General features: G+C 35.3%; 18 non-coding genes across 18 annotated transcripts; 2 read left to right on the forward strand and 16 right to left on the reverse strand.

Annotated features, from left to right (window-relative positions):
- The first annotated feature begins 81 nt into the window (after positions 1-81).
- TRNAL-CAG (transfer RNA leucine (anticodon CAG)) lies at positions 82-165 on the forward strand. Its single transcript has one exon. It is a non-coding gene; the product is annotated as a tRNA-Leu (tRNA).
- A 655-nt stretch (positions 166-820) lies between these two features.
- Positions 821-904, reverse strand: TRNAL-CAG (transfer RNA leucine (anticodon CAG)). Its single transcript has one exon. It is a non-coding gene; the product is annotated as a tRNA-Leu (tRNA).
- Positions 905-1,522: 618 nt separating this feature from the next.
- On the reverse strand, positions 1,523-1,606 carry TRNAL-CAG (transfer RNA leucine (anticodon CAG)). The gene has a single exon. It is a non-coding gene; the product is annotated as a tRNA-Leu (tRNA).
- Positions 1,607-2,244: 638 nt separating this feature from the next.
- Positions 2,245-2,328, reverse strand: TRNAL-CAG (transfer RNA leucine (anticodon CAG)). The gene has a single exon. It is a non-coding gene; the product is annotated as a tRNA-Leu (tRNA).
- Positions 2,329-2,959: 631 nt separating this feature from the next.
- Positions 2,960-3,043, reverse strand: TRNAL-CAG (transfer RNA leucine (anticodon CAG)). The gene has a single exon. It is a non-coding gene; the product is annotated as a tRNA-Leu (tRNA).
- A 633-nt stretch (positions 3,044-3,676) lies between these two features.
- TRNAL-CAG (transfer RNA leucine (anticodon CAG)) lies at positions 3,677-3,760 on the reverse strand. The gene has a single exon. It is a non-coding gene; the product is annotated as a tRNA-Leu (tRNA).
- A 638-nt stretch (positions 3,761-4,398) lies between these two features.
- TRNAL-CAG (transfer RNA leucine (anticodon CAG)) lies at positions 4,399-4,482 on the reverse strand. Its single transcript has one exon. It is a non-coding gene; the product is annotated as a tRNA-Leu (tRNA).
- A 631-nt stretch (positions 4,483-5,113) lies between these two features.
- Positions 5,114-5,197, reverse strand: TRNAL-CAG (transfer RNA leucine (anticodon CAG)). Its single transcript has one exon. It is a non-coding gene; the product is annotated as a tRNA-Leu (tRNA).
- Positions 5,198-5,830: 633 nt separating this feature from the next.
- Positions 5,831-5,914, reverse strand: TRNAL-CAG (transfer RNA leucine (anticodon CAG)). The gene has a single exon. It is a non-coding gene; the product is annotated as a tRNA-Leu (tRNA).
- A 291-nt stretch (positions 5,915-6,205) lies between these two features.
- TRNAL-CAG (transfer RNA leucine (anticodon CAG)) lies at positions 6,206-6,288 on the forward strand. The gene has a single exon. It is a non-coding gene; the product is annotated as a tRNA-Leu (tRNA).
- Positions 6,289-6,966: 678 nt separating this feature from the next.
- TRNAL-CAG (transfer RNA leucine (anticodon CAG)) lies at positions 6,967-7,050 on the reverse strand. Its single transcript has one exon. It is a non-coding gene; the product is annotated as a tRNA-Leu (tRNA).
- A 633-nt stretch (positions 7,051-7,683) lies between these two features.
- TRNAL-CAG (transfer RNA leucine (anticodon CAG)) lies at positions 7,684-7,767 on the reverse strand. The gene has a single exon. It is a non-coding gene; the product is annotated as a tRNA-Leu (tRNA).
- A 640-nt stretch (positions 7,768-8,407) lies between these two features.
- Positions 8,408-8,491, reverse strand: TRNAL-CAG (transfer RNA leucine (anticodon CAG)). Its single transcript has one exon. It is a non-coding gene; the product is annotated as a tRNA-Leu (tRNA).
- Positions 8,492-9,122: 631 nt separating this feature from the next.
- On the reverse strand, positions 9,123-9,206 carry TRNAL-CAG (transfer RNA leucine (anticodon CAG)). Its single transcript has one exon. It is a non-coding gene; the product is annotated as a tRNA-Leu (tRNA).
- A 635-nt stretch (positions 9,207-9,841) lies between these two features.
- On the reverse strand, positions 9,842-9,925 carry TRNAL-CAG (transfer RNA leucine (anticodon CAG)). Its single transcript has one exon. It is a non-coding gene; the product is annotated as a tRNA-Leu (tRNA).
- Positions 9,926-10,553: 628 nt separating this feature from the next.
- Positions 10,554-10,637, reverse strand: TRNAL-CAG (transfer RNA leucine (anticodon CAG)). Its single transcript has one exon. It is a non-coding gene; the product is annotated as a tRNA-Leu (tRNA).
- A 708-nt stretch (positions 10,638-11,345) lies between these two features.
- TRNAL-CAG (transfer RNA leucine (anticodon CAG)) lies at positions 11,346-11,429 on the reverse strand. The gene has a single exon. It is a non-coding gene; the product is annotated as a tRNA-Leu (tRNA).
- A 1,486-nt stretch (positions 11,430-12,915) lies between these two features.
- On the reverse strand, positions 12,916-12,999 carry TRNAL-CAG (transfer RNA leucine (anticodon CAG)). Its single transcript has one exon. It is a non-coding gene; the product is annotated as a tRNA-Leu (tRNA).
- Between the last annotated feature and the right edge of the window lie 7,001 nt (positions 13,000-20,000).

Genomic DNA, 20,000 nt, shown 5'->3' on the forward strand with positions numbered 1-20,000 from the left:
CCAAATCAGGATGGCTGTGTGGTGCAAAGTCCCAGGTTCAGGGGCCACAGTCCAGACTGTTAGGACATAGCAAATAAACATGTCAGGATGGCCGAGTGGTCTAAGGCGCTGCGTTCAGGTCGCAGTCCGGTCTTCCGGGCGTGGGTTCGAATCCCACTCCTGACACTAAATTTTAAAGAAAATTAAATCAAACTCACCCTGCGTCATTTGAATTATAAGTGTTGTAGATAAAATATTTCAATGAAACATGAATAGCAGCATAAGTCTTCAGAGACCTCAACTAATAAGAACTGGAATTTTGTGATGTGGCATGTAATCTTGATATAATCAAACATTTCTATTATAAAAGTAAAGGATTACGAGCAAATTTCATTGTAAGCTTAGTCTTCCTTTTAGTTATTATTTTATCATTCTCCATGTAAACATTGAAGGCACAACTGTAGACAAAAAAAAAAATAGCTTGGCAATAATTAAAAGGTTCTGTGGTCATGCAAACATATGAAAAAAAAAAAATTTGGTCCATAGACATAAGTAAAAATGTTGCCAATCTTCATTGGCAGACGTCTGAAATCTCTAAATGCTCTTTCTACTTGTTTCTTGTGTGTATATTTCAAAGGTTGGTTGGTATGCCAATTGGTGAAATCAGTATGTTTGATTATATCAAAATAATATGTCATGTCATAACAATCCAGTTCTTATATTAGTGGAGGTCTCTCAAGACTTATGCTGCTATTCAAGTTTCGTAGGAATATTTTATCTACACCACCTTGTGATTCAAATGATGCAGGGTGAGTTCGATTTCAATTTCTTTAAAATTGAATGTCAGGAGTGGGATTCGAACCCACGCCCGGAAGACCGGACTGCGACCTGAACGCAGCGCCTTGGACCGCTCGGCCATCCTGACTTATTTATTCTCTATGTCCTAACAGTCTGGACTGCAACCTGAACACAGGACTTTGCACCGCCCAGCCATTGTTATTAGGCAGCAAATATAACATGTAAAATTTCCCTTTTAATAATTATTTTATGGTTTTTCTTCTATAAAGAGGCACAACTATAGACATAGATAAGTTTATGATGCTTAACAATTATTAAAATGTTCTATGATCATGCACTCCAGAAGTTCATCATCACAAATAGATTATCTATTGGGAGGGGAAGTCATTTATATGTTATTGAAATCATGTAGTTTCTTTTCACTTGGTTCAACGGAAAATATATATATGGAATCTTTTATGATACATATAATTTTGTTATCAGTTTTCCAATTTGTGAAAAACCTAACCCATTGCCTTGGGTTATTTCTTATGTTTATCGTTCAAAGTATTTTTGGTATGCCAATTGGGGAAATCAGCACGTATGTTATAATAAGGAGGTTTGATTATATCAAAAGTATATGGCACGTGACAACATTTCATTTCTTATGTTAGTTAAGGTCTGTTAACGACTTGTAATGCTATTCAAGTTTTATGAGCATGTTTTATGCGGTTCGAGTTTTCATTTACATTTGTTTAAAATTCAATGTCAGGAGTGGGATTCGAACCCACGCCCGGAAGACCGGACTGCGACCTGAACGCAGCGCCTTAGACCGCTCGGCCATCCTGACATGTTTATTCGCTATGTCTTAATAGTCTGGACTGCAACCTGAACACAGGACTTTGCACCGCCCAGCCATTGTTATTTGGCAGCAAATATCATATGTAGTAAAATTTCCATTTTAATTATTATTTTATGGTTTTTCTTCTATAAAGAGGCACAACTATAGACATAAATAACCTTATGATGCTTAACAATTATTAAAATGTTCTATGATCATGCACTCCAGAAGTTCATCATCACAAATAGATTATCTATTGGGAAGGGGAGTCATTTATATGTTTTTGAAATCATGTACTTTCTTTTCTCTTGGTTCAAAGGAAAATATATCTATTGAATCTTTCATGATATATATTCATAGATTAAGGAAATAATTTTGTTATCAGTTTTCCAATTTGTGAAAAACCTAACCCATTGCCTTGGGTTATTTCTTATGTTTATCGTTCAAAGTATTTTTGGTATGGCAATTGTGGAAATCAGCACGTATGTTATAATAAAGATGTTTGATTATATCAAAAGTATATGGCACGTGACAACATTTCATTTCTTATGTTAGTTAAGGTCTGTTAACGACTTGTAATGCTATTCAAGTTTTATGAGCATGTTTTATGCGGTTCGAGTTTTCATTTACATTTGTTTAAAATTCAATGTCAGGAGTGGGATTCGAACCCACGCCCGGAAGACCGGACTGCGACCTGAACGCAGCGCCTTAGACCGCTCGGCCATCCTGACATGTTTATTTGCTATGTCCTAATAGTCTGGACTGCAACCTGAACACAGGACTTTGCACCGCCCATCCATTGTTATTTGGCAGCAAATATCACATGTAGTAAAATTTCCATTTTAATTATTATTTTATGGTTTTTCTTTTAAAAAGAGGCACAACTATAGACATAAAAATTTAAGCTTATGATGCTTAACAATTATTAAAATGTTCTGTGATCATACAAACCCCAGACGTTCATCATCAATAATAGAGTATCTATTGAAAGGCGAAGTCATTTATATGATATTGAAATTATGCAGTGTCTTGGCACTTGGCTTAAAGGTGAATATATCTTTGGAATATTTTGTAATAGATATTCATAGATTAAGGATATAATTTTGTTAGCAGTTTTCCAATTTTATTTGTGAAAAACCTAACTGGTATGCCAGTTGGTGATATCAAAATGTCTTTTATAATGTACAGTAAGTGTTTGATTATATGAAGATTATATACAATCACAACAATCCAGTTCATATATTAGTGGAGGTCTCTCAAGACTTGTGCTGCTATTAAAGTTTCATGGGAATATTTTATCTACACCACCGTATAATTCAAATGATGCAGGGTGAGTTTGATTTCCATTTCTTTAAAATTCAATGTCAGGAGTGGGATTCGAACCCACGCCCGGAAGACCGGACTGCGACCTGAACGCAGCGCCTTAGACCGCTCGGCCATCCTGACATGTTTATTTGCTATGTCCTAATAGTCTGGACTGCAACCTGAACACAGGACTTTGCACCGCCCATCCATTGTTATTTGGCAGCAAATATCACATGTAGTAAAATTTCCATTTTAATTATTATTTTATGGTTTTTCTTTTAAAAAGAGGCACAACTATAGACATAAAAATTTAAGCTTATGATGCTTAACAATTATTAAAATGTTCTGTGATCATGCAAACCCCAGACGTTCATCATCAATAATAGAGTATCTATTGAAAGGCGAAGTCATTTATATGATATTGAAATTATGCAGTGTCTTGGCACTTGGCTTAAAGGTGAATATATCTTTGGAATCTTTTGTAATGGATATTCATAGATTAAGGATATAATTTTGTTAGCAGTTTTCCAATTTTATTTGTGAAAAACCTAACTGGTATGCCAGTTGGTGATATCAAAATGTCTTTTATAATATACAGTAAGTGTTTGATTATATCAAGATTATATTCAATGTCACAATAATCCAGTTCATATATTAGTGGAGGTCTCTCAAGACTTATGCTGCTATTAAAGTTTCATGGGAATATTTTATCTACACCACCGTATAATTTAAATGATGCAGAGTGAGTTTGATTTCAATTTCTTTAAAATTGAATGTCAGGATTGGGATTCGAACCCACGCCCGGAAGACCGGACAGCGACCTGAACGCAGCGCCTTGGACCGCTCGGCCATCCTGACATGTTTATTTGCTATGTCCTAATAGTCTGGACTGCAACCTGAACACAGGACTTTGCACCGCCCAGCCATTGTTACAGTATTTGGCAGCAAATATCACATGTAGTAAAATTTCCATTTCAGTGATAACTTTATGGTTTTTCTTTTAAAAAGAGGCACAACTATTGACAGAAAAAATTTAAGCTTATGATGCTTAACAATTATTAAAATGTTCTGTGATCATGCAAACTCCAGAATTTCATCATCACTAATAGAGTACCTATTGAAAGGGGAAGTCATTTATATATTATGGAAATTATGCAGTTTCTTGACTTTTGGTTTAAAAGGAAAATGTATCTATGGAATCTTTTGTGATATATATGCATAGTTTAAGGAAATAATTTTGATAGCAGTTTTCCAATTTTATTTGTGAAAAACCTAACTGGTATGCCAGTTGGTGATATCAAAATGTCTTTTATAATGTACAGTAAGTGTTTGATTATATGAAGATTATATACAATGTCACAACAATCCAGTTCATATATTAGTGGAGGTCTCTCAAGACTTATGCTGCTATTAAAGTTTCATGGGAATATTTTATCTACACCGGTATAATTCAAATGATGCAGGGTGAGTTTGATTTCAATTTCTTTAAAATTCAATGTCAGGAGTGGGATTCGAACCCACGCCCGGAAGACCGGACTGCGACCTGAACGCAGCGCCTTAGACCGCTCGGCCATCCTGACATGTTTATTTGCTATGTCCTAATAGTCTGGACTGCAACCTGAACACAGGACTTTGCACCGCCCATCCATTGTTATTTGGCAGCAAATATCACATGTAGTAAAATTTCCATTTTAATTATTATTTTATGGTTTTTCTTTTAAAAAGAGGCACAACTATAGACATAAAAATTTAAGCTTATGATGCTTAACAATTATTAAAATGTTCTGTGATCATGCAAACCCCAGACGTTCATCATCAATAATAGAGTATCGATTGAAAGGCGAAGTCATTTATATGATATTGAAATTATGCAGTGTCTTGGCACTTGGCTTAAAGGTGAATATATCTTTGGAATCTTTTGTAATGGATATTCATAGATTAAGGATATAATTTTGTTAGCAGTTTTCCAATTTTATTTGTGAAAAACCTAACTGGTATGCCAGTTGGTGATATCAAAATGTCTTTTATAATGTACAGTAAGTGTTTGATTATATGAAGATTATATACAATCACAACAATCCAGTTCATATATTAGTGGAGGTCTCTCAAGACTTGTGCTGCTATTAAAGTTTCATGGGAATATTTTATCTACACCACCATATAATTCAAATGATGCAGGGTGAGTTTGATTTCCATTTCTTTAAAATTCAATGTCAGGAGTGGGATTCGAACCCACGCCCGGAAGACCGGACTGCGACCTGAACGCAGCGCCTTAGACCGCTCGGCCATCCTGACATGTTTATTTGCTATGTCCTAATAGTCTGGACTGCAACCTGAACACAGGACTTTGCACCGCCCATCCATTGTTATTTGGCAGCAAATATCACATGTAGTAAAATTTCCATTTTAATTATTATTTTATGGTTTTTCTTTTAAAAAGAGGCACAACTATAGACATAAAAATTTAAGCTTATGATGCTTAACAATTATTAAAATGTTCTGTGATCATGCAAACCCCAGACGTTCATCATCAATAATAGAGTATCTATCGAAAGGCGAAGTCATTTATATGATATTGAAATTATGCAGTGTCTTGGCACTTGGCTTAAAGGTGAATATATCTTTGGAATCTTTTGTAATGGATATTCATAGATTAAGGATATAATTTTGTTAGCAGTTTTCCAATTTTATTTGTGAAAAACCTAACTTGTATGCCAGTTGGTGATATCAAAATGTCTTTTATAATATACAGTAAGTGTTTGATTATATCAAGATTATATTCAATGTCACAATAATCCAGTTCATATATTAGTGGAGGTCTCTCAAGACTTATGCTGCTATTAAAGTTTCATGGGAATATTTTATCTACACCACCGTATAATTTAAATGATGCAGAGTGAGTTTGATTTCAATTTCTTTAAAATTGAATGTCAGAAGTGGGATTCGAACCCACGCCCGGAAGACCGGACTGCGACCTGAACGCAGCGCCTTGGACCACTCGGCCATCCTGACATTTTTTTAAGACATGTCACAGTAGTCTGGGCTGCGACCTGAACTCAGGACTTTTAAAATCCCTGCCATACTGATTTGACAGTGGAAAGTTTCCCAACATAAACGAGGAAAGAATAATTAAAATGGAAATTATACTACCTGTGAAATTTGCACGAAATCCTTTACCAACACAGTAAAATAAAGCTTATTACGTTGGGACATTACCCACTGCCAAATCAGGATGGCTGTGTGGTGCAAAGTCCCAGGTTCAGGGGCCACAGTCCAGACTGTTAGGACATAGCAAATAAACATGTCAGGATGGCCGAGTGTCTAAGGCGCTGCGTTCAGGTCGCAGTCCGGTCTTCCGAGCGTGGGTTCGAATCCCACTCCTGACACTAAATTTTAAAGAAAATTAAATCAAACTCACCCTGTGCATCATTTGAATTATAAGTGTTGTAGATAAAATATTTCCATGAAACATGAATAGCAGCATAAGCCTTCAGAGACCTCAACTAATAAGAACTGGAATTTTGTGATGTGGCATGTAATCTTGATATAATCAAACATTTCTTTTATAAAAGTAAATGATTACGAGCAAATTTCATTGTAAGCTTAGTCTTCCTTTTAGTTATTATTTTATCATTCTCCATGTAAACATTAAAGGCACAACTGTAGACAGAAAAAAAATTGCTTGGCAATAATTAAAAGGTTCTGTGATCATGCAAACATATGGAAAAGAAAAATTTGGTCCATAGACATGAGTAAAAATTTTGCCAATATTCATTGGCAGACGTCTGAAATCTCTAATTGCTCTTTCTACTTGTTTCTTGTGTGTATCTTTCAAAGGTTGGTTGGTATGCCAATTGGTGAAATCAGTATGTCTTTTATGATATATTGTAAATGTTTGATTATATCAAAATAATATGGCATGTCATAAAAATCCAGTTCTTATATTAGTGGAGGTCTCTCAAGACTTATGCTGCTATTCAAGTTTCGTAGGAATATTTCATCTACACCACGTTGTGATTCAAATGATGCAGGGTGAGTTTGATTTCCATTTCTTTAAAATTCAATGTCAGGAGTGGGATTCGAACCCACGCCCGGAAGACCGGACTGCGACCTGAACGCAGCGCCTTAGACCGCTCGGCCATCCTGACATGTTTATTTGCTATGTCCTAATAGTCTGGACTGCAACCTGAACACAGGACTTTGCACCGCCCATCCATTGTTATTTGGCAGCAAATATCACATGTAGTAAAATTTCCATTTTAATTATTATTTTATGGTTTTTCTTTTAAAAAGAGGCACAACTAGAGACATAAAAATTTAAGCTTATGATGCTTAACAATTATTAAAATGTTCTGTGATCATGCAAACCCCAGACGTTCATCATCAATAATAGAGTATCTATTGAAAGGCGAAGTCATTTATATGATATTGAAATTATGCAGTGTCTTGGCACTTGGCTTAAAGGTGAATATATCTTTGGAATCTTTTGTAATAGATATTCATAGATTAAGGATATAATTTTGTTAGCAGTTTTCCAATTTTATTTGTGAAAAACCTAACTGGTATGCCAGTTGGTGATATCAGAATGTCTTTTATAATATACAGTAAGTGTTTGATTATATCAAGATTATATACAATGTCACAACAATCCAGTTCATATATTAGTGGAGGTCTCTCAAGACTTATGCTGCTATTAAAGTTTCATGGGAATATTCTATCTACACCACGGTATAATTCAAATGATGCAGGGTGAGTTTGATTTCCATTTCTTTAAAATTCAATGTCAGGAGTGGGATTCGAACCCACGCCCGGAAGACCGGACTGCGACCTGAACGCAGCGCCTTGGACCGCTCGGCCATCCTGACATGTTTATTTGCTATGTCCTAATAGTCTGGACTGCAACCTGAACACAGGACTTTGCACCGCCCAGCCATTGTTACAGTATTTGGCAGCAAATATCACATGTAGTAAAATTTCCATTTCAGTGATAACTTTATGGTTTTTCTTTTAAAAAGAGGCACAACTATTGACAGAAAAAATTTAAGCTTATGATGCTTAACAATTATTAAAATGTTCTGTGATCATGCAAACTCCAGAATTTCATCATCACTAATAGAGTACCTATTGAAAGGGGAAGTCATTTATATATTATGGAAATTATGCAGTTTCTTGACTTTTGGTTTAAAAGGAAAATGTATCTATGGAATCTTTTGTGATATATATGCATAGTTTAAGGAAATAATTTTGATAGCAGTTTTCCAATTTTATTTGTGAAAAACCTAACTGGTATGCCAGTTGGTGATATCAAAATGTCTTTTATAATGTACAGTAAGTGTTTGATTATATGAAGATTATATACAATGTCACAACAATCCAGTTCATATATTAGTGGAGGTCTCTCAAGACTTATGCTGCTATTAAAGTTTCATGGGAATATTTTATCTACACCACGGTATAATTCAAATGATGCAGGGTGAGTTTGATTTCAATTTCTTTAAAATTCAATGTCAGGAGTGGGATTCGAACCCACGCCCGGAAGACGGGACTGCGACCTGAACGCAGCGCCTTAGACCGCTCGGCCATCCTGACATGTTTATTTGCTATGTCCTAATAGTCTGGACTGCAACCTGAACACAGGACTTTGCACCGCCCATCCATTGTTATTTGGCAGCAAATATCACATGTAGTAAAATTTCCATTTTAATTATTATTTTATGGTTTTTCTTTTAAAAAGAGGCACAACTATAGACATAAAAATTTAAGCTTATGATGCTTAACAATTATTAAAATGTTCTGTGATCATGCAAACCCCAGACGTTCATCATCAATAATAGAGTATCTATTGAAAGGCGAAGTCATTTATATGATATTGAAATTATGCAGTGTCTTGGCACTTGGCTTAAAGGTGAATATATCTTTGGAATCTTTTGTAATGGATATTCATAGATTAAGGATATAATTTTGTTAGCAGTTTTCCAATTTTATTTGTGAAAAACCTAACTGGTATGCCAGTTGGTGATATCAAAATGTCTTTTATAATGTACAGTAAGTGTTTGATTATATGAAGATTATATACAATCACAACAATCCAGTTCATATATTAGTGGAGGTCTCTCAAGACTTGTGCTGCTATTAAAGTTTCATGGGAATATTTTATCTACACCACCGTATAATTCAAATGATGCAGGGTGAGTTTGATTTCCATTTCTTTAAAATTCAATGTCAGGAGTGGGATTCGAACCCACGCCCGGAAGACCGGACTGCGACCTGAACGCAGCGCCTTAGACCGCTCGGCCATCCTGACATGTTTATTTGCTATGTCCTAATAGTCTGGACTGCAACCTGAACACAGGACTTTGCACCGCCCATCCATTGTTATTTGGCAGCAAATATCACATGTAGTAAAATTTCCATTTTAATTATTATTTTATGGTTTTTCTTTTAAAAAGAGGCACAACTATAGACAGAAAAAATTTAAGCTTATGATGCTTAACAATTATTAAAATGTTCTGTGATCATGCAAACTCCAGAATTTCATCATCACTAATAGAGTACCTATTGAAAGGGGAAGTCATTTATATATTATGGAAATTATGCAGTTTCTTGACTCTTGGTTTAAAAGGAAAATGTATCTATGGAATCTTTTGTGATATATATGCATAGTTTAAGGAAATAATTTTGATAGCAGTTTTCCAATTTTATTTGTGAAAAACCTAACTGGTATGCCAGTTGGTGATATCAGAATGTCTTTTACAATATAAAGTAAGTGTTTGATTATATGAAGATTATATACAATGTCACAACAATCCAGTTCATATATTAGTGGAGGTCTCTCAAGACTTATGCTGCTATTAAAGTTTCATGGGAATATTTTATCTACACCACCGTATAATTCAAATGATGCAGGGTGAGTTTAATTTCTATTTCTTTAAAATTCAATGTCAGGAGTGGGATTCGAACCCACGCCCGGAAGACCGGACTGCGACCTGAACGCAGCGCCTTGGACCGCTCGGCCATCCTGACATGTTTATTTGCTATGTCCTAATAGTCTGGACTGCAACCTGAACACAGGACTTTGCACCGCCCATCCATTGTTATTTGGCAGCAAATATCACATGTAGTAAAATTTCCATTTCAATGATTACTTTATGATTTTTTTTTTTTAAAAAGAGGCACAACTATAGACATAAAAATTTAAGCTTATGATGCTTAACAATTATTAAAATGTTCTGTGATCATGCACTCCAGAAGTTCATCATCACAAATAGATTATCTATTGGGAGGGGAAGTCATTTATATGTTATTGAATTCATGTAGTTTCTTTTCACTTGGTTCAACGGAAAATATATCTATGGAATCTTTTATGATACATATAATTTTGTTATCAGTTTTCCAATTTGTGAAAAACCTAACCCATTGCCTTGGGTTATTTCTTATGTTTATCGTTCAAAGTATTTTTGGTATGCCAATTGGGGAAATCAGCACGTATGTTATAATAAGGAGGTTTGATTATATCAAAAGTATATGCCGCGTCACAACATTTCAGTTCTTATGTTAGTTAAGGTCTGTTAACGACTTGTAATGCTATTCAAGTTTTATGAGCATGTTTTATGCGGTTCGAGTTTTCATTAACATTTTCTTTAAAATTCAATGTCAGGAGTGGGATTCGAACCCACGCCCGGAAGACCGGACTGCGACCTGAACGCAGCGCCTTGGACCGCTCGGCCATCCTGACTTACTTATTTTACACGGCCCAAGAATTCCAAACTGCTTATTATTTTGGAATTTTGTTTATGCAAATTTTTAAGTCTGCTAAAGACAGAAAAAAATAATATGAACATAGCTTTGCAATTATTACAAGGTCCTTTAATCTTGCAAACTCCGGAAGCTCATTATCACGAGTCAATTATATTATGGTAGGAGAAATCATCGATATGTTAATGAAATCGTGTAGTTTCTTTGACCCCAAATATAAATGAAAATATAAACTTTATAAGCTTGACAATATTAATTTTTATGATTAGGGACAAAGCTGTATAGCAGTTTTCATGTTTATATACCTTGTCATGGTCATAAGATGTTAATTTCTTACAAATTGTTTGAAAGATGTATTATTCTATATTTAAGCACCAGAGATTTTGTGAAAAAATGCTCATTATGTATATCAAAGCTATAAATTGTTTCAATGGTTGGTTATGGTTCTAGTAACCCATATCAGAGCGAAAGCTCTGGGTGAGTGTGTGATCTTGAGATGGTATTGTAAAAGATAAGCAATTTCCCGTCAAGAGCTTTTTGCCTCATCATAACCCATGAGTTTGTTGACTGAGATTTCCATTGCTGAACCTTTATTTGAGCTTAGTGGGTTCTTTTAGTTTGAGTGTAGTTACTTCGATTTATAATTTGAGTATTTCAGTATCAATTTCTCAATTTTGTGAAAATCGTGTGTCAGGAGTGGGATTCGAACCCACGCCCGGAAGACCGGACTGCGACCTGAACGCAGCGCCTTAGACCGCTCGGCCATCCTGACGTAACGATTGTTGAAGTCCCAACAATTTGGAGTGCGACCTGAACGCCGGACTTAGCACAAATGTGATTTAGGGGTGAGAAATTTCCCAACGTAATAAGCTTTATTATACTGTTATGATCGATTATTTCGTACAAATTTCACAGGTAGTATAATCTCCATTTGAATTATTATTTTATCGTTCTCCATGTATATATTGGCACAAATATAGACACAAAAATAAGCTGAAGATGGCAATTATTAAAAGGTTTTGTGATCCTTTAAACTCAAGAAGTTCATTATACCTAGTAAATTATATTTTGATTGTTGATAGCATCGATATGTTACTAGAGTTTCTTAGGCTTTATGTAAATGGAAATTTATTTCTAGAATCTTATCGTGGATTATGACAGGAAAATTTTGTCTTCGAAATACTCCTTGTTTTATTTTCAAAAACTTCATTATGATTATGGTTTATTTTAAATTTTTGTTTATAAAACTTGGAGATATTTCATGTTTAATTATTAGAAATATAGTGAAAGAAAGCTCTACTGTACACTTCTGCTGAAATAATTTTTAAAAAGTTATTTTTTATATTTAATCATTGGACTTATAGATATAAAATTAATTGGTAATAAAGTAATTTTGTTTATTGCCAAATATTATTTTCTCGTGAGTTATAATAAAGAGAAAAAAGGTAAATTCTCGTTGTTCATGATGCATTTATATCGTAAACTTAATTTTTAAAAAGTTTTCACATTTCATCATATTAGTGAAATCAGTGACTAGAGTAAAATATTTTACTCGGTATTTGTAGGTAGTAGTTTGGCCAGGGCACCAGCCACCCGGTGAGATACTACCGCAAGAGGGTTATGGTGTCCTTTGACTGGCCAGACAGTGCTACAGTGGATCCTTCTTATTGGTTACGGTTCCTTTTCCCTTTGCCTACATATGCACCGAATAGTCTGCCCTATTCTTTTATATACTCCTCTGTCCTCATACACCTGACAACATTGAGATTACCAAACAAATTTTCTTCTCTCAAGTGGTTAACTATTGCACTGTAATTATTCAGTGGCTATTTTCCTCATGGTAAGGGTAGGAGACTCTTTATCTATGGTAAGTAGCTCTTCTAGGAGAAGGACACTCCAAAATCAAGCCATTTCGCTTGTCTTGGGTAGTGCCATAGCCTCTGTACCAGGGTCTTTCACTGTCTTGGGTTTAGGAAGTTTCTATAGGAAATATTTATTTTAATGTTTATACTGTTCCTAAAATCTAATTTTTCCTTGTTTACTTTTCCCCTTGGAGCCCCTGGGCGTATAGCATCCTGCTTTTCCAACTATGGTTGTAGCTTAGCAAGTTGTATATGTTTCGGAGACATTGTCACGTTTATTGGTGGTAATGCTCTCCCGAATTGTGTTTTTATAGTTATGCTGTTTCACGAACTCTTGTAATTGCAATCGCCTGCATTGTTAACACGAGTATCATTATCAATTAGTTGAAAATCGTGTGTCAGGAGTGGGATTCGAACCCACGCCCGGAAGACCGGACTGCGACCTGAACGCAGCGCCTTAGACCGCTCGGCCATCCTGACGTGGTATGAACGACAAAATAGCTGTTTCATAAAGCAATGCCAATTTTATAGTGTTTGTGCCATGTGTATTTCATAATTTAATGGGTTCTTGATTATGAGTCCGATTTCGTGATTTATCATTTAGCGGAGCGGCTAAGGGAAAAATCGTTCAGTTTGTGAAGAAAGCATGAAACTTTCCACAGTGGTATTTTAGGACCTAAGGATCATGAAAAAAAATAGACCCCAAAAAAATCGATCCCGTGGTGGCAGCCATATTGAATTTCAAAATGGCCGAAATTTTTTACTTATTTTAGTCTATAACTTCTTAACTAAGGGAGGTAGAATGTTAATTCCTGCACCTTCACCCATATTTTTAGGGTCAAGGAATCCAATGGACCCATTGTCAATTTTACCAAATGTCGGCCATATTGGATTCCAAGATGGCCGACACCAAAATTCAGATTATATTATATCTCATAGAATATCTTTTTTTTTCTGATTAATTGAACAATTTCTAGATGTCACCCCAATGTTTTCAGGGTTGAGAATTTTCAATTAGCATATTTAAAATTTAATTTTGTGTTAGCCATATTGGATTTCAAGATGGCTGCTGCTGACAATATAGGGTTAAAGTGTTCCATGGTCAATGATGCGAAATGCAAAATTTCCAGGTTTTCCAAGTGTTTCAAAGGTGGGTGGTAAATTTGAATATTTCTTGAAATCTTATCCCCTTATGTCTGCCATATTTGATTCCAAAATGGCTGCCTTAACAAATTTTATAGACCAAACTTTCTTAATTTATGCTGTTCATTTAAGTAAAAATGCATTTTCAGCTGAACGTTCAATACAGTATCTCCCGGTAAAAGCATATATCAATATCAGGGTCACATTTGGTTATAATACAACCAATCAAAAAATGAAAGTAAACATGCATTTTAAGCAGGTCAAGGTTGCATTCCTCATGATTATCAAAGTCAAAATGTCAAAAGTTTGTCAGTTAAACCTTATAGCAATTACCATTACATTTGCAAAGCTGGGTGCAAAGCCTTTTTAGTCTTGAATGTCTTAAAGCATTTGCAGTTTCCTGAGCAAGATTTAGTGCAACCACAAGCAATCAGTTCAAGACAGGCTTTTTCAGCTACTGGTAAAGTTGTCCACATAGGTTTGTAACATCCATCCTCAGATTTTCTCCAGCCCCAGTCATTTGCGCAAGAGAGTTGCGGTTGAGATTGGAGGCACTGGCCCCAAATGTATCTTGCCTGGTAAACTGATCTCTTGATATGCTCCTCAAGTGCTGCCCTGGTCGGAGGAATATTGTCTATGTTTCTTGAACATTTTGTGAACAAGTTCATTCGTGCTGCATTCACCTGGATATCATCACTAGTACGACTGTACATCAAAACTACGAACCGCTCCAGTTTGCCAATGACCTCTTCTGAAAGTATGCATGGAGACGATAGCAAGATGAAAATCTCTGTTATTTCTGGCAATGCAATCCAAGTGTTCCAAGCTGTTTTCTTTCCATAATTTGCAAAATATGCTGTTGTGTCACATCCCGTGAAAGCGTGAAAGAATGGCAGTCCTTTTGCCTTCTGAGGACCAATTGAAGATACTATCATGAATAGGGATGTACCGAAAGTCTTTGCCAGTTCCAAAGGCAATCCATAGCTCCTGAAGGTTAGAAATGTCACTGAAACTAGCAACTGCCAGGACAACAACATCAGTGTCCACTGTTCTGATCATCACTGTTTTGAAGCTAGACAAAACTGCATCCTGGACATGCACCAGGATCCTTGAATCTGCTTCCTCTTGTGTGCATGGCTGAAGTCGATCCGTTTGCAGATCTAGACTTGAGCTAACAACAGACTCATTCAAGGTGGATACAATCACTCTGTTTCCAGTGTCATTTGAAACACACTCGTTAGCTGGGAACTGAAAAAGTTCATCTTTGTTGTTATCATTACGTAGGAAATTTTTCCAATTTCCTGGAAGCTTGACATTTTGTGACACCCGTCGGCGAGCACCAGTTCCTCTGCTCTCTCTTGTAGAGAGTTTTAAGCTGTCCTTCAAGTAAACATCCCAAACTATGTCAATTCGAAAAGATTTCTGTAACTCAGACATCACATATGGTAGGAACACCTCCTTAGCATACTCCCCAAATGTCTTAGCTTCTCCAATTGGCAGAAAGTGTACAACAGCTGCTCCGTCAAAGACTCGGACATCAACAATAGGATGACTTGAGTGCAAATCCTTGTTTTGAGATTGGAGACAGTCTACACGATCAGACTTTTTCCCTTTCCTCAATTTCCCTCCTGAAGATATTGATGGCGGATATAGCTGGTTCTCATGTTTGAAAAAATCATCGAGGTTACTTTCCCTCATCTGGCTAGCTATATAGAGTCTGGAGAAGAGACTACAGTCATTCTTAATTTCTAGAACTTTTTGTTTGTCCTTAGACACACCAGATTTTGATTTACTTTTAAAAAGCAGGAATGAATTTCTTGAAATTGGTGCACTTATTGCTGTCTCATTTTTCACTAATCGCTCCTCAATGAAAGTTTTGAATTGTTCTGTCCCAAGTATTTCAATTTTTTTAATACTGTCAACTACACACTGGGACAATATATCTTGTGTGTCAATTGTAAACAAGTTCTTGCTTTGATCAAGAAAAGGATTTCCAAGTTCCTCCATTGTGTGAACAAGAGCTTGCACATCCTCCAAGAAAGTTCTTTGTGTGGCGGGGCTCTGATCATGATGTTTGCTGCCAGTGTCTGCAGCATCTGTTGGATCCATTTCAAGTTCATATTCCGCTACAATCTGTGAGAGCTGTGGACCAGCCACCAACCATCGTCGCAGGGCACCAGGGTTTTCTGTTAATCCAATAGCTCCACCATCTCCCTTTACACGGGCATTAACCTGCTCGTGGGCTTGGTCCAGTCCAATAGCTGAAAAGGTATTTCCAGTTTTATTGGGAATAAATGCACCTTGCATGAAAGCATTGTAAACCTCTGGGCATCTTTGCTGGAGAGTAGACATGTCTCTAATGTGCACTGGAAGCCATCTTGTATAATGCACATGATCCATGACAGAGAACCAAGGGGCAAGTTTGGCCAAAGTTTCGACATACAACTCGAAATCAGACGTCCTAATTGCTGTCACAAATGCCAGCAGTGTACGTTCTAGATCAAACACCATACTCCAAAAATGAAACAGTGAGGACCCTGAATACTAGATCTTCGTTTAACTGGACTGTAAACACAAGATTCGTTACTTTCATCTGCAAGTTCTAAGGCACGCTTTTCTATGCGGTCAAGCTTCAAATCAGTAAACAAGTTTCTGCAGTTCTTGTGCTATTGTCCTCTGTTTTTTCTGCAAGGTTGCAGCTATGCCTGAGCTGTCGTTTAGCTGCTGCGGACATACATTTAACGAAACTTTTCCAAGTTCATGGAATTTCATTAGGTTCTTTTCAAATGACTGATAGCTTTGCCCTATCGCTTTGGCAACCCCTCGCCCTCTCCCTCGCCATGGTTGTTCAAGGGCCTGTGACGTCGTATTCTACTGGCACAGTACACATAAATTCCAGTCGATCTGGGGTCTTGTCACGTTGGTTTCACCCGGCTTAACAAGTTGGAATTGTTTTGACATTGTTGTCTTGTCGCATCAAACCTGAAAATAAGCATACAAACACTATGAAATAAAATCTAAAAGTAAAGAAAAATATGACGGCCATCTTGAAATCCAAAATGGCCGCCATTAGGTCACTTTTAAAGTTATTAACATCGACTGATCCTCTGAAATTGAAAACATGAAGATAGACAGTGATTTTATGGTCTATTACCCGATATAACACAAAAGTTTCAGAAAACTAGGAGATTTTGGCGGCCATATTGGAATTCAATATGGCGGCCACCAGGGGACACTATTTTCTAGGGTCTATTTTTTTTTTTATGAACCATAGGTCCCATAGAGTTCACATATCAAGTTTCATGCTTTCTTCACAAACTGAACGATTCTGGTGAAAAGTGGCCCTTAGCCGCTCAGCTAATTAGATGTCGAAAATGATGGTTTAGAAGATCACACATCTAAATACCAGGCAAATTAAATACGTTAGTCGTTTTTTTCTAACATTTCCATCATCTGCTCATTGTATTTATTCTTAGAAATTAGTGTTTCTATTCATGTTCATTTTCTATATCTAATAAATACTTCTCACACCACATAATTACCTCCGCCAGAAGGTTATATTTTGATAGGCGTGTATTTATTTATCTTTGTGTGTGTTTGTTTGTTATTAGCATAACTCAAAAACTATTTGGTCAAATCTCATGAAATTTGGTGAGGTGATTGGCCCAAAGGCAATTTGATTATATCTTGGAAATGATTAGGTTAAGGTAACGAAAAGGTAAAAAAACGTATTTTTGTTATATTGTAGTAAATGTTTATCCGATCTGCTATATCTTGGTCAATTTTATTCAATTCGTTCGTATGAAATTAGAGCCAAAATGTTCGTAATTCAATTGTCTATCTTGTGATCTGAGAGTAACTGGGCAAAGGTTAAGGTAAAAAAAATTCTTTTTGCTACATCGTTTTCAATTTTTATTTTATTTTCATGAAACTAGTGCCAAAATCTGCATAATTCAACTGCCTATCTTGTGACATACATGATCAAGATCAAGGTCATGAAAAAGTCAAAAACGTCGTTTTGATATATCGTGGTCGAATCTCAGGAAATTTTGTGGGATGATTGGCTATAATCCAAGGACAATTTGAGATTTAGGGAGTGATTTGGTCAAAGGCCAAGGTCACTAAAAGGTTAAAAAAAAAAAAAAGTCTTTTTGCTATATCATGACCATTTTAATCTGATTTGCATGAAACCAGTGACAAAATGTGTATAATTCAATTGCCTATCTTGTGATATGCAACATGATGTAGGTGAAGGTATGTGCTCTACCGAGTATCCGTTGTTGTTCTCTCATGTTTTCGCTGTATATATATATATATATATATATATATATATATATATATATATATATATACATATATATATATACATATGTGTATATATATATATATATATATATATATATATGTATATATATAGCATATATATATATGTATATATATATATATATATATATATATATATATATATATACAGTATATATATATAGTGATTCCTTCTGCTGTATTTTCATGGTAATAGGTTACCCGAGCTATTGTTTATAGACTTTTAATTGCTGAAAGTATTTTGTTTTTATTTTCCACATTAAGAGATTCTTTGGAAGAGTTATTTTCATTTTTACTGGTAAATCGTTGTAGAATATTTTTGATATATAATGATTATTTATCTTATTTTTAATTTAATGTAAATATTCGAAAACATATACTTTAATTATTCAACTATGTTTCTGGTAGCATATTAGAAACTTCCCTGTCAAGCGATCAGTTGAACGGTTGTTCGAGACCTACTCAAGTTCGATAGTTTCTTGTAGTGTCTGCTACTTCACCATTCTTGTGACCCAGAGATGGAGGTTTTGGGGGTTCCCTATATTGGTCTGCCTGCTGAGACATCAGGAGCCATTGCCTGGCCATCCCTAGTCCTATCTTGATGGAGAATGGCCTTGAACGCTGTTCATATGTATATATAGTCAGTCTCTAGGGCACCTACATTATCCCTTGTCTCTTCCAATCATTTTTAATCTCTAGTTTATAATTTTTTTTTATGGAAAATTTTAATCTTATATAGTATCTATGGTAAAACATAATTGTAATGCCTGTTGCATAAATAAGCTCATTATGACTATTTTTTTTATTACTGTCAAGTACGTTATTAAGATTATAGTTGCATCTATACCTTACCCCGAGATGTCCTAGGTAAAACAGCTCTACTCTTTATGTGATGGTTCAGTTTTTAACAGTACATTTTGTTGCTTGTGTGGTATCATTTTACTCTTTTATAACGATTGACAACGTACTAGAATCTTGGCCATCTTGACTCCTCTCAAAAGGATCATTTATTTCCAAAAGCTGACCCATAGATTCTCGTATATTGGTTTTTATGTATAAAAATGTTTTACTTCCGTGATTTTGCATATTGTAATCATTATTTTTATTCATTTTTTTATATGACTGGTTATCAGAAAGATTGAGAGATACAAGAATAACCAAATGAAAACCATGTTTTTTTATGCTATGAAACTTTCTCATGTTTGCAAATTTTAAATATACTCTAGAACTAGTTTCTCTACCCTCAGATCGGTATCATCCTGGAATTCGGTATGTTCAATTTCTAGCTCTAGTTTGTTCTTTTCGCTGTGTTTACGTCTGTGCATGAACACGTTTACCCTTATCGGAGTTATTACAGATAATGACCAAGTGATAAAGTTTATATGTAAATTGTATTTGTGTTTGATTTTGGGGTTTTCTTTGTTTTTTATAATTGAAAAAAGGGCGTTTTCTGTTCATTTTATCTGCTTCATACCTATATTTTTTCCTTTATCTTCTTTTCCAAATGAAAATCATATTCAATATGACAGAAGTCGAAAGTGGGCTTTTTATTTTTGTAGTCGTGCAAATAATATAATACTTTTAATGTATTTGTTTATTGATTAATAATAATAAACAATTTGTTCTCTTATCTTGAATAAATATATCTTATTTGACCCTAACATGCATAAAAATATTTAGTTTATGACATTTAATCAATTAAACATTAACACATTTATTGGAATTTTTATAGAATATTTTTATTTTTAACGTAGAAGTAAAAGAAGAGTATTCCTATAGCACGCACGAAGATGTTGAGAAAAACGCTGTGTATATTTGAGTTGCTATAGATACTTTGCCGAAAGCTACGTAGGATTTCAGTACATTCCCTCCATTGTATCATTATTCTTCTTTCCATGACTAACCTCAGTTAAGGTGTAAGAATCTGAACCTGAAAATGTAAGTGCGTGCTAAGCAAGGAGGTCTTGTCCTGGAAGCTCACGATTTATCTTGTTAAGAAATGGCTTCCGACAACA

Source organism: Palaemon carinicauda, chromosome 1 (genome assembly GCF_036898095.1).
Source record: "Palaemon carinicauda isolate YSFRI2023 chromosome 1, ASM3689809v2, whole genome shotgun sequence".
NCBI classification, from domain to species: Eukaryota; Metazoa; Arthropoda; class Malacostraca; order Decapoda; family Palaemonidae; genus Palaemon; species Palaemon carinicauda.